We start from the raw sequence: 13,381 nt of genomic DNA on the forward strand, positions 1-13,381 counted from the left end.
GTACAGTGCTTTACACCTGCTAAACATTAACTTGCTTAATGCAAAACAAGATCTTAAAAGGTCGGTCATATTAAAGCTGGATTGATTACTAACAGTTATCTTTTGGGAAGATGCTTTGTCCCTGTGTAAGATTTCATATGGCAGATTTAAAACATAGACTATTAATAAAATGCAGGAAGTGAAAAAATGGTAAGATATTAGAAATAAATTTTTACCTCTATCTCATTACTTTCTATGCTGCATTTGCTGAGGCAGAAATCTGAATCGGCTCTACCGACTGACACACAGTAGATGTTCAATAAATATATGTTGTATGGAGGAATGAAAGAACTATTGTACTATCTATAAATTGAAATATTAAATATCCATGATATATTATCACTCCAGGGCAATAGGGCATAGGCCAGGAGAGAAATTTTGGAGGAAATGCAAGTTTGGGGTACGGAGTGGGAGATAGCGAGGTCGGTCTTGGACATGCTGCATTTAAGAGGACCCCACCCCATTGAACTGGAGTTGTCTCGCATGCACCTCATCGTAGGATTCTGGACGGCAAGTACACATTTGGAGGTTTTCATGAATGTCTGTAACTTAAAAATTGATAACAAATTTCTTTTAAGTGATACACAAAAATATTCCCAAGTAGTTAGTTCAATTTTTGACTTTGATTTTAAACCTGAATAAAAGCCTACCAAAATCTTCAAACATAATGCATTTTCTTTGAGAACAATAGTGGCTGTAAACAAAGCAGCCTTTGTTGGCTCAGAGAATATCGGCTGTTATCTCCAATTACCTTCAACCACGTGAAAATCCCTCCGAGACAATGACTCACCCTGCAGTTATGAATTTCTCCTTCTAATCTCACTTTGTTTCCTTTCTACAATATACTCCTTTTAAGACACCTGCAATCTGAAAAATGTGAGTCCATCCACAGATGGACTAGCAGGAAAAAAGAAAAATAGTAAAACTATTTTCCTTGATTAAATGTTTATTTTTATTCAATGTAAATTCACTCATTCTTGCCATGTAGCATTTGCATATTCATTTTATTTGTGGGGCTATTAAAACATTATCAAACAGAGGTAGATAAATTATGAGGGGGACAAAACCATGATTTGGAGACAAGTGAGCTTTGACTTAAATAACAGCTTTTCCATTTACTGGCTTTATGATCTCGAGTAAATTATAAAATTTCTCTGAGATTCAGTTTATTCATCCACAAAATTTAAATATATTTATGTCCCCAACAGGGTTTTGGTGAGAGTTGTTATATATAAACCCCAGTAAATTGGTTGCTGACTTTATCCTTAGTAGATGGTAGACAGGATAATTATGGGGATTTCTTTTAATTATACCACGGTTTTCCACAGCTAATGAGATCTTAAATCAGAGAAGACATTATTCAGATGTATTTCCCACAAAATTTCAAGGTAGCCAAGTTTTTTGGAGCTGCTTGAGATGTGATTTTTTTCCTCCTGTCTTCTCTGTTCTATTTCACACTAGTCTTCACTTATTTGATCTTAGCTGCTCTTAACAACATACTGCTTACTTATGCAAACTACCTTTTTCTAAAGTAAGCAAGAATTTATTTTTTAAGAAAAAATATATAAGTAAAATAGTTTGTTTACACCAATATATTGTTATTTAAAATACAGAAATTCATAATTTCTGAAAGACACCAAACATTCTGTAACCTAATGAGGTCCTTCAGATGTAGTTCCAGCTCTACTGTTTTTTTCTTTCTCTTCTTTTTTTTTTTTTTTCCTTTAGGGCTGCACCCACAGCATATGGAAGTTCCCGAGCTAGGGGTCCAATCAGAGCTGCAGCTGCTGGCCTGCACCACAGTTCATGGCAATACAGTGTCCTTAACCTCCTGAGCAGGGCCAGGGATAAAACCCGGGTCCTCGTATATACCAGTCGGGTTCATTAGCACTGAGCCACAGTAGGAACTCCATCCTGCTCTATTGTTAACTATGCATTTTGGGTTCAACTATCAAATCATATACATACATACATCTCTATCCATTCATCCACTGATGGGCATCTAGATTGTTTCCGTATCTTGGGTACTGTGAAGAAGGCTGTGGGAGTTCCTGTCATGGCTCAGTGGTTAACGAACCTGGCTAGTACCCATGAGGAAGTGGGTTTGATCCCTGGGCTTGCTCAGTGAGTTAAGGATCCATAGTTGCTATGGGCCGTGGTGTAGGTCACAGACAAAGCTCAGATTCTGCGTTTTTCTGGCTGTGGCATAGGACAGAGGCTGCAGCTCCAATTCAACCCCTAGCCTGGGAACTTCCATGTGCCGTTGGTGTGGCCCAAAAAAGACAAAAGACCGGAAAAAAAAAAAAAAAAGAATGCTGTGATGAAAATAGAGGTGTGCATAGCTTTACAAATTAGTGTTTTAATACTCTTTGGATATATATCCAGCCATAAAAAAGATGAAATCTTGCCATTTGTAACATAACATAGGGGCCTTGAGAGTAAAACGCTAAGTGAAACAAGTCAGAGGAAGAGAGACAAATACCACAGGATTTCACTAGTTTTTGGAATATAAAAAACAAAGGAAAAAAATGAACAAACCAAACCAAACCGAACAAACAGATGTAAAGAACAGAATAGTGGTTTACCACAGGGGAACAGGCAGGATGGAACACACTGTGTGGTATACAAAAGCAGAAATATAATGCTGTACTCATGAAACTTGTATGATGTTATCTCAGTAAAAATATATTAAAAATATTTAATCCTTTGACAGCTGATATTTTAACATCATTTCCAAAATAAAGTAATCAGATTAGAATGTAGCTCTGCAGGAGTTTTTTGGTGGTTGTTTTTACATGAGAATTTTAGATTTGGTGTTTTCATTTTGATGATTGTGACGAAAATAAATAAAACTATAATCTGCATCATCAGGAGAACCACTTGAATATGGTCATCTGATTTCAATCTTTATGATCGCCTTGGTGATGTTACTTCATTTGTTGGGGGCTAGTAAGGAGGGACAGAACAAAACATATATAAATAATGGATCCACAAGAAGGATGTTTAAACATCGTCACAGCTCACTGTACCACTGAAGGTTTGGCTGGAGTTGGGAAGGAGAAATATGATCGAAGAATTGAATTAATACATGACCTAGAGCAATAAACATGTTAAACTTGAATCTGCTCTTGGCAGTCAGTCCCATAACCTGCTGTCACATTAATGCCAGTTATTTAAGATTTTTCTGGCCTTGTAATTTTAATTACACCATTCCTTTTATAAATTAATTTTAGGCTTTTGGGATGTTTAAGATCTGTAAACATAAAAAGTTTGATTTTCTCTCTGTACAAATCAAAATAACATTTTCTTACATGTAATTTCATATTAAATATTCTAGAGAAATTTGTCCCTTAAAAGGAGGTTTGTACTTTACTGAAGTTTGAGAAAATATTGAACTAAAAAATTTCCAAGATCCCTTTTACCGCTAGGTAGCAGCTTCCTTTAGGTGGAATGATTTTCTTGCCTTTTCCTCAATAACTCACAGAAGACTCTTGGGACTCATGTAAGCTTCTTTTCTTGTTTTCTTGTGACTACTGCCTCCTATGTTGGTGCCACTGTAGATACTAACAGTGACTTAAAAATACAGTGCAAATGTCAGAAAACCACAGAAAAAACATGACAAGACGCTCAGAATATAACGAAGGACATTTATAAGTATAATTAAAATTACTAAATGCATTCTAGCAACTTCCAATAAGGTATATATATATCCCATGGCTTCACATCTCTTAAGCTTCCCACACACTCTCCTCTCTTTCTGCCTAATGGGCTCTGTTACTACTGAACTTCGAGAGGGTTCAGCCGTAATCTCCTCTACAAAGACGTCTCTGTGCCCACCCCCTCAACCCATATAAAACTTGTGATCAATTTCTCTTTGCTTTACAAACTCTTACCACACCATAGCAGCACCTATCATAGCCCCTTACCTGAATCCTTTCCCTGTCTTCTCTGTCACTCTTTTCTGAGATTCTTCATGGTAAGGACAGAATCTTACAACTATCTTCTTTCTCATTATTGGACATAATGTTATGCACATTTACAATGTCCAGTAAATATTAGTTCACAAAATGAAATACAACCCCATCTTAAAAAGTTATTTGCTCCTGCTTCAGATATAACTTCCCTAATTGAGGAGTTCCATACGTGGCACAGCAGAAAGGAATCCAACTACGAACCATGAGGTTGCGGGTTTGATCCCTGGCCTCAATCAGTGGCATTGCTGTGAGCTGCGGTGTAGGTCACAGATGCGGATCGGATCCCATGTTGCTGTGGCTGTGGTATAGACTGGCAGCTAAGGCTCTGATTGGACCCCTAGCCTGGGAACCTCCATATGCCGCGGGTGTGGCCCTAAAATGACAAAAAAGACAAAAATAAATTAATAAATAAATGAACTTCCCTAATTGAATTGGATGTACCTTAGTCATTCACAAACTGTGGCACCAGGAAATGAGCTCAGAATGTGAAGCCAAATGGGCACATCTGATATTTAATTCTGTATCTAACACATCTGAGTTGTGTGGTCTGAAACTAACTTTTTCTTGTTTTGTGCCTCCAAGATGTCATCTCTAAAGTGGAAATGATAATTACATACCTAGCGAGTTTATTTCAAAGGTAAAGGGGACTCTTTAACATATTTTAATTTCCTTACACAAGGCACATCATAAGAACAATGTAATCACCATAAAATGTTAGTTATTTTGTCTCTTTGAGTCTGATGAGCTTTTTGTGTTGCATTTTTCCAGTCATCAGAATTCCAAACTGCCCTTATTTGCTAATATCTTAGTAACTACTAGAGAGGAATAATATTTTGGTTTATTAATCAATTCTGTTTTTCATTCCCAGCAATTCATTATTCCTAGATATCTCCCAGCTTTCATCAGCAGCCAGAGAAGAGAGAATATGAGGAGAAAGAGAGAACAAAAAAATTGATCCTTGTCTTTGAGTTTGAAGTAGCTAGACTCTGACATAGACAAAAGGTTTGGCAGAATATATGATTAGAAAAATGTTTTCCTGTACTCTGCCCCCATCCTCATACAAGGCCAAGATTCCACAGGACTGAATTCAAGGTGGGGAAGAAAGAGAGACAATATAAATCCCAGACAGGCTTAGGGATTGAAGTATAGGGGGAGTGTGACCTTCACCTTCAAGTAAATCCAGGGAACTGGCACCCCTATGGTTCTCTTGATCCAGCACAGGTGGGAACAGAAAAAGGTTCCTGCCTGGGTTGCCCGTGTTCTGACCTGAATCAATCTCTCTGTTTCTTAGATTCTGTGGCACCAGAGGAGTTACATGATGCCCAAAGGGACACTGAGAATGGGTTTATTACTGCCCACCATGTGTTCAGGAGCAATAGAATGCTTCCTGTGTCCCCTGCAGTGGTGGTGGTGGGGGGGTGGCTCTGAGAGCAGCAGACCTGAAGAGTTCTTACACGCACAAATGAGGCAGGACACTGTAGGGACAAGCACAGATGGGTGATGAAGACCCAGACATGATCCACAGCTCCACCCCATACCACAAGCCCCCACCAGGTTTTTGCACTGCATAAGCTCCATGCAATAGAAAAGGGAGGCGGGAGCATGCTAAGTCAGTGGAGTCATATTTCTGATACCTAGTGGAACAAGGGACTGAAGTAGAAATAATGTTTCTTATCTAAAACAAAGTAAAAACAAACGACAACAAATCTCTATCTATCAGAAGTTGTGATGGACCCAGAATCATGAGGAAATTAAACCTGCAGTAGGGTTTAAGATACAAGATTTCTTTGGGGATGGGAGTGGAAAAGATAAAATGAACTAGCAGAAAAGCAGGTATTAGCAGATCCACAGAGCAAGCATCCCTTAAAATCTGTCTTGCCCTGACTCTGAATTTTCTGCAGTGTTGCACTTTGAGGTTTTAACCCTGATAATACTGAATTATCATTACGTTGGAGTCCTAATGCAGAAGCCAGGCTGGGTGCACTGGTCCTCTGCTCCCCACTTTGCTTGTGGATAAAGTGTGAAGAGATATCCAATATCCTCCAAATAAGGAGAAGCATTCGTGCCATTTTAAGGATAGCAATATATAAAGATGGACTGCCTTCGTCAAGAAGAAAGAGGGGAGGGTTTTGCTTGTAATAAGGAGATCTCCAAGGAATGAATCAATGTTGGGATTCGTGATACTGACTGTCTGCTTGCTGATGGATTGTTCCTGGATTGCTGAGGTTTGAATCAGAGCCGCCTGAACTTCACCAAGTCTATCTACTTCTCAGTCATTTAGACACACTGAGACTACTGACCAGATCCCTAAATATGACCTGTGGTCTATTTGCCTCAAACTGATTAGAATACAGAAAAAGGAAGCTAGTTTCCTACTCCTCTGACGCTAGGGATTGGTATAAATATTCTTCCTTTTTTTTTTTTTTCTCTCTAAGAGTCGTGGAAGAAAACCTGAGTCTCATCCTGCTGATGTCAAAATAGCCAATCTGCTACCATTTTTGAGATCTGACTGTGTTTGCTGTCTAATGCTTCCCATATTGTAAACCCTGCTACACTTTATGCTACTCTGTAAATGTTATCAGTACTTAAAACATAAAAATAAAGCTTTTGACCTGTCTGACAACATCTACTTCACTGAGTCCAAATTCAAGGGAAATAAGTATCTGATAACGCACAGGGGAGCTGCAAAAGGACTGCAGAAAATGAGGCTTGCTGACCACACACGGGACGAGAAGCTTTGCACGTGGCAACAGCACAATCTAGTTCTAAGTAGGACTCACAAGAAACAGGTTCTTTCAGCAAAAGTGACAATGAAAATCTCATCAAGCTGGATTTCACACAGACGTAGGACTGTAATTCAGCAGAGGCAAACAGCAGGGAAAGTCATTTTCTTGCCTACTTCAACTGACAAAATGATTCCTCTTTTCTTGTTTACGGCTTGACTTTTCTCTTTGGCTTTTGAAGGTTGAATGAAATATAAAGAAGAGATCGTATCTATCGATGAAGAAAGGGAAAGATGGACGCGGTGGGAGAGACTGGAAAAAACACTTCCGTTAGCTTCTCTGGGGTCTAATGTCACACTAAGGGATCTAAGATCACGATTTGCTCTCCTGTTAGGGGAGGGACTGTTCAGCATGCCTTTGATAGGAACTGAAAACATTACACAGCTCCAGCCTACGTATGGGCTTATGGAACTGTTCTAGCATTGAATTCAAGCATGCATAAGACGTGAGAATTTTTACCAATCCTCAATATTTGGACCAGTAACACCAGAATGAGTGGTGGATTTTTTTTTTTAAAGTTAAAAAGGGAGGAAAACAGATACACAATATGACATCCTAAACCTTAACTAGCTTTCTAGCCTTAGAATTCATTCCATCAAATCAACAGTCCTTTAAAAATCATTCATATATTATTATTCTCCCATTTCAAAACCTTAGATAATTTCAGGACTCTAATCCTCAGGGTTTTTGTTTGTTGTTTGTCTTTTGGTTTGATAGTGGTGGATTTTTCTAATCAGAACCTTAAGCTAGGTTACAACACCTTGGCTTGTTCTTGACTCTACACACAATTTATCAGTTCAAATAAGAAATAAGGGTAAGGGGTTAGATATAGTTCCCTGTGTTATATAGCCAGATTCCAATTTCTTATCCCCTCCAAATGCTATAGTTTACATCTTCTAACCCCAAACTCCCAGTCCATCCTATACCCTCCCTCTCCTACTTGGCAACCACAAGTCAGTTCTCCATGACCATGAGTTTGTTTCTTTTCTGTAGATATGTTCATTTGTGCTATACAGCAGAAACTGACAGAATATTGTAAAGTAACTATATTGTTTTTAAAAATTAAAAAATATTAAAAATATGGTATATTTAAAATAAACTCCAGGGAAAAACTGGAAAGTAAAAATTAAAAAAAAGAAAGAAGGGCAGATTTAACTCCACAGTAACTGAGTGGGTCAATAATTTGTGGGTTCCTAGGCTTCATCCCAGTCCTACTGAACTGAAATCTGAGGTTTGTCCTAAAAACTGAACTTTTAATAAACTCTGAGGTTAAATCTCAGGTACACTAAAAATCTGAGAAACTTCACTTAATCCTTATTTTCAACAGGCTTCCACACGGGTTCCTACACTAGCAAGTCATTGTCCCTGAAGTTCTTGTCATGGCTCAGTGTCAGTTTTCTTCACATGGTTTTCCCCACAGGGCCCTGCTGAAGTCCATTTCCTCTCTCTCCTTCCCACCACCCACCGTCACTCCACCTCCACCTTCCAGGCCATGCCTCTTGCCACACATACAGTTTAGTGCACTTGCAATCAGAGTTAACATCCATACTTTAGCTCCTGTGAGTAATAGTTTCAAGTAGCCTGCATTCATATTTTATCAAAAATAAACTCTTATCCATAGAAATTGGGGTCTATGGATTCACAATTTTTCCTTTTACCTGAAAACAGAATATAAAACTCATAGAATGCCCTGAATAAGTTCTTGCTGCTTAAGTGAATGAATGAGAACTAATTTTAAACAGAAAATATTACTGCATTAATTTTCTAGAAATTTCATATCAGTTTAAGTCACTTCAAAATAGTAGGAAAGGGATTAAGCACATATTTTCCCAATATTTATCAAAATCTTTGACAGTTCAGCTTCAGTCAGAGTTTAATTATAAAACTAAAGTAAGCAAAGATGAGAAAAATCAAATCCAAAAGATTCCTGCACTACACCAAAAGACAGATCAATAATAATAAATTGGATTTTTAGCCTTTGGGAATAAACGGGTACCAAAAAGAAAAGTAAACCTTATTAAAGTTATTCTGGGCTACCTCCAGTGAGTGGACAAAATTATTTTACAATCAATGTTATATTTCATTGGAATGAAATGAGATGTATTAGAAACTCAGCAAGATAAACATGATACTTGATGTCTAATAATAACTTTAACAGATAGAAGCATTTTATGGACACATGCGTGCCCAAGTCTTTGAAGAAGGGCCAATTCAATTGCTGAAGTCATAAAGTCATTTAGAACCATGATAGTAAATAACAAGAATTTCTAAAGTTTCAGCCAGGGTTAGATGTAGGTGAACATGAAAGAGATGACATTGGCAATACTTCAATTTCCTTTCCATTCTTGTTCCCTCCACTTTATACCAGAGCCATCAAGAAGCTAATGAAGCTTTAGGTCTTCCTATTTACTCAGCCCCATCTACTTCTCTACATTTATACATAGCAGGTAAGATTACATAAAGCCCCTTTCCTTTTTTGCAGTATTTTTATTTTTTATTGAAATATAGTTGACTTACAGTTCTCTGTTAGTTTCAGGTGTACAGCAAAATGATTCAGATATATATATATATATATATATATATATATATATATACACATACATAATACATATAATTTTCCCTTATAGCTTATTTTAAGATATTGAGTATAGTTCCATGTGCTGTACATGAATCCCCTTTTCTTAAGGAAAGCCCCCCAAAATGCTTAAACTTCAGGTCCCATAAATCTTGGTTGGTCCCTTGACCATAAGCATGCACTCTCTTGGAACTCAAGCAACTTTTAAGATTACAGTTAGCAAAGGTTTCCTTATTCTGGATATCTGAGGATCATTCATTCATTCATTCATTCATTTATTCTCCAAGGAGCAGAGATGCATTCTCCCTGTCTCTTGGGGAGGAGGAATGATATTTGAGGAAATAGGGAAAGAAGTAAGACAATCTCAGGAAGTCAGGTTTCAGGTTGCATTGGAACATTTCTAGTTCTGGAGCTAGAAAGACTGAAAAGGGAAGCTTCAGGCATCAAGATATTTAATCTTTTCCTTTGCAAGTAGAAATCATTGATCTTATACCTCTACAATGACTGTAATTTCCTATCTCTTGTTCTATGGCATCTGCCACTAATAGCTGAAGACATCACACTCTCCTCTGGGCATCTTGTTGTTACCACCTCCTACCACTCTGTGTTTCCCCCATTCATCTTACAATTTTTGCTGTAAGTCATTCAATCCTACCTCGGGTTTACCATTCCCAAGATAAGCAAGTGATTGTTTCTGTTACAACCAGTGCTATTCCTGGTGGGTCAACGTTTTCAGAGTAAACCACTTGAAAGGCCATTTTTCAGCCATAGATTGGCTACTCACAGATAGCATGCCCTGCCCAGGAAAGATGAATGTTTGGGCATGAAAACATCTGGACAGAACCAGACTGTCTGTGCAGAAAATGTCATTGGCGATTGCAGCTCTCTTAGTAGAGACTGTGGGTAGGAGATTTTTCCCTTAGGGGAAACCTAGACATGGCAGTCTTTAGGCTAGTCAACGTGGTCTTTCATTCCTATTTACCCAGGAAGCTACGCACATTAGAAACTTAACCAAATTGCCTTTCTCTTCTGAGATTTTCCAAAAGTGGAATATGACCCAACATTTAAATCTATCCTCACCTGCCCCATTCACGCCCAACCCACTAAGAAAAAGATTTAATAATTCACATACAGAATAAAAAAAAGCAATCAGTTACTTTGGGGCCATTTAAAATAAAGTTTTCAATTTAATTTTTAACAATTACAATTTTCTTCTTCCCAGGTCAAATCATTAGAAGAAAAGACTGAGACCCAACTAAATTATTTCCACTTCAAATGATGCCTCCCATAAATCACTTTTACATTATTCTCTCTTTTTCTCACAGCCACATGATTTTATCTTCATAGTTGCATAAAATATAATTCTACTTAGTACTGGATTTAGTTAAATATTTTCTTATATTAGTTCTGTATTTTCATAGGACTTGATAATAGAAATAACAATATCATTATGATGGGTTAAAATAATAGTAAAGCTAATAGATAAGTTACTATGTGTCAGGAACCATACTAGAATTTCCATGTATTGTCTCCCTTAACCCTCCCTAAAACCTTTGAGGTAGATTTTATTCCTTTTGCCATTTCACAGATGAGGAAATGGAGGCTCAGGCATATTAAGTGACTTGCTCAGTTAATAGAGTTGCTGTGATTTAAATCAAGAAGTCTCATTCTAGAGTAACTTTCAACTTTGGCTGGACATTGAAATCACCTTAAGAGTTTTCACCACCATGGGTCCCTCCCCTAGAGTATGTATTTCTTATGTATTGATCAAAGGCACAGCTGGGGCACAAGGATTTTTTTTTTTCATCTCCTTAAGTGATTCTAACATGCATCCAAGCATGTAACTAAAGCTCTACACACTAAGTTATTAACCACTAGGTAATAAATGAGTTAATGGACAATCTAATGCATTATCTCCTCATTTTCTATTTTTTAAAATAAATAAGGACTGACATTTCCATTTAAATAAAAATAACATTTAATTGGCCACTCAGAGAAAATAATGAAACCAATGGTGTCAAAATTGATTTACCCTGACTAGACCACTTGCCAAAGAGTTAATGCTGTTTCTTAGAGAGAGGCAGTGAATGGAATCCGTAAATGACCGCTCGGTCTGACTCAGTTTTTCATGTGGACAGGGACCGCACTGGGAATCTACAGAGCGCATCAAACTGACTTAAGCTGTTCAAACGGCCTCCCTGGTCCATTTCTTTGTTTTATGCTCTCCAATTCCCTCACCCTATTATCCTTAATGTAACATCCCTGCTTGCTTTGCCTCTGCTGCAGAGTGAGGAACCACAGCACTTTAAGCAATTAGCAGAGTAGGCAACAGGAGCTTTATTTTCTACTCTGGAGCTGAATCTTTTCTATTAGTCACAGTCAACCCAAAGATAAAGATAAAAGAAGCTCAACAAAACTATAAATATTAATCAGGCACCAATTTGCTATGTGTTAGTCACTGAGCTGACAGCATAAAATGAATAAGAGAAATTTCCAAAGAGCTAGTAACCTTGGAGGGAGAACATGTAGACGTAGGGCAGGCTTGGTTGTGAAGTTTTAATTTGTTTGTTAGTATGTGTGTATGTGTGTCTAGCCATCTGTCTGCCTCTCAATGTGTTATTCAATCTGTTTATGCTAAGTTTGAGAACCACTGCCTTTTTCAACTTATCCTATCTGTTCCTCATAGAGCTAGGAAACTGAACATATAAACAGACAATGGCTAAACCACAGATGACACTGAAACTTTGACCCTAAATAATGCTGCCACCAATGCAGCAGACACACACACACACACACACACACACACACACACACAAACTGCAGCAATCAAGCTAGAACAGGCAGGAGTTGAACAATGACTGTCGGCTTCTCTAACTTTTCTCCCTGTTTGCAACAATGAGCTACCCAGAAAAAAAGCTATTCTTTTCAAACCAGTCACAGAATATACCCTGCTTCTAGTATTCCACCACCAGTGTACACATGACAACAACCTCCAAACAGAGCACATCTGAGCTTTCTCCTTTTCCAATATAAAGCTTTCTTATTCCTCTGCCAGTCTTTAAGTCACTGCCAAACACAAATGGTGATGGTTGACTCCTTTGATAGAACAAGTTCTGAATAAATAACCTCTAATTGCTCTTATTGAGCAGTCTTCATTTATTTCAATAGAGCAAGGGGAGGGAGGCTCTGTTGGAATTTTGAGCCAGTCCTATCCAGACAGAGGTGAATTCTTATATGTGTTTCCTTGAAAACTCCTTGCTGCCCCTTTAATGTGGGATCTTAAGGCCCCTTTACGGAGATAAAATACAAAGGCTCTGCCCAAGACAAGAATTACCAGACCCTTGTCATTGCCCATCCGTCTCACTGTAATGCCCCCTCCACCACCTTGAGCAACCTGACCTACTCCTTCCTACCCCCTACTAGGAAAGGTATGTGGCCCACTCCTCATTCTGCCCCATAGAGGCCTTTTGCTCCTCCAACAAACCACCAAGTGAATCCTAAGACCCCTCTTTCCCCAGTCAATCAGCAGATTAGCAGTTTTATTCTGAGACCTCTCCTTTCTCCCTGGACTGTAAAAACAGGCATGACCATGCACCAGGGACCAGCTCTCCCTGATTACCAAGAAGTCATCTCGCTGTCCTAACAGTGTCCCTTATCTCAATAAACTCGTCTTTCTCTTCACCTTGCTATGTGTCCAGAAATTCTTCCTCCGACCCACATGCACAAATCACGACACTTTAGATGTCTTCAGGGAGGCAGCAGGCAAAATGCCAAAAAAGATGAGTGGAGCCTGCATCCAATCCAGAAAGACCAACCTGAAGAAGCAAAGACTTGACCTTCTGCCAGTGTCACATTGGTGTTTGAGTAAGACCCTCAGACCTTAGCACTGATCTCAAAAGAGGGATGAAATCATGAATTTAATCACCTTGAAATAAGAAAGATCACCATCAAAGGGATTTACCTGGAAATTTTGAGGTGTTTTGTTTTGTTTGTTTTAGCATCTCAAAGCA

The 13,381-nt window shown here is 38.3% G+C and overlaps 1 protein-coding gene across 5 annotated transcripts in view; it reads right to left on the reverse strand.

The window, feature by feature from the left end:
• Nucleotides 1-13,381, reverse strand: part of KCNIP4 (potassium voltage-gated channel interacting protein 4) — a 1,125,192-nt gene that overhangs the window by 328,938 nt on the left and 782,873 nt on the right. The window lies entirely within an intron of this gene.

Source organism: Sus scrofa, chromosome 8 (assembly GCF_054392235.1).
Source record: "Sus scrofa isolate SSC_HxYL_T2T_F1_AM1 chromosome 8, Sscrofa_HxYL_maternal_Yorkshire_Landrace_v2.0, whole genome shotgun sequence".
Classification (NCBI taxonomy): domain Eukaryota; kingdom Metazoa; phylum Chordata; class Mammalia; order Artiodactyla; family Suidae; genus Sus; species Sus scrofa.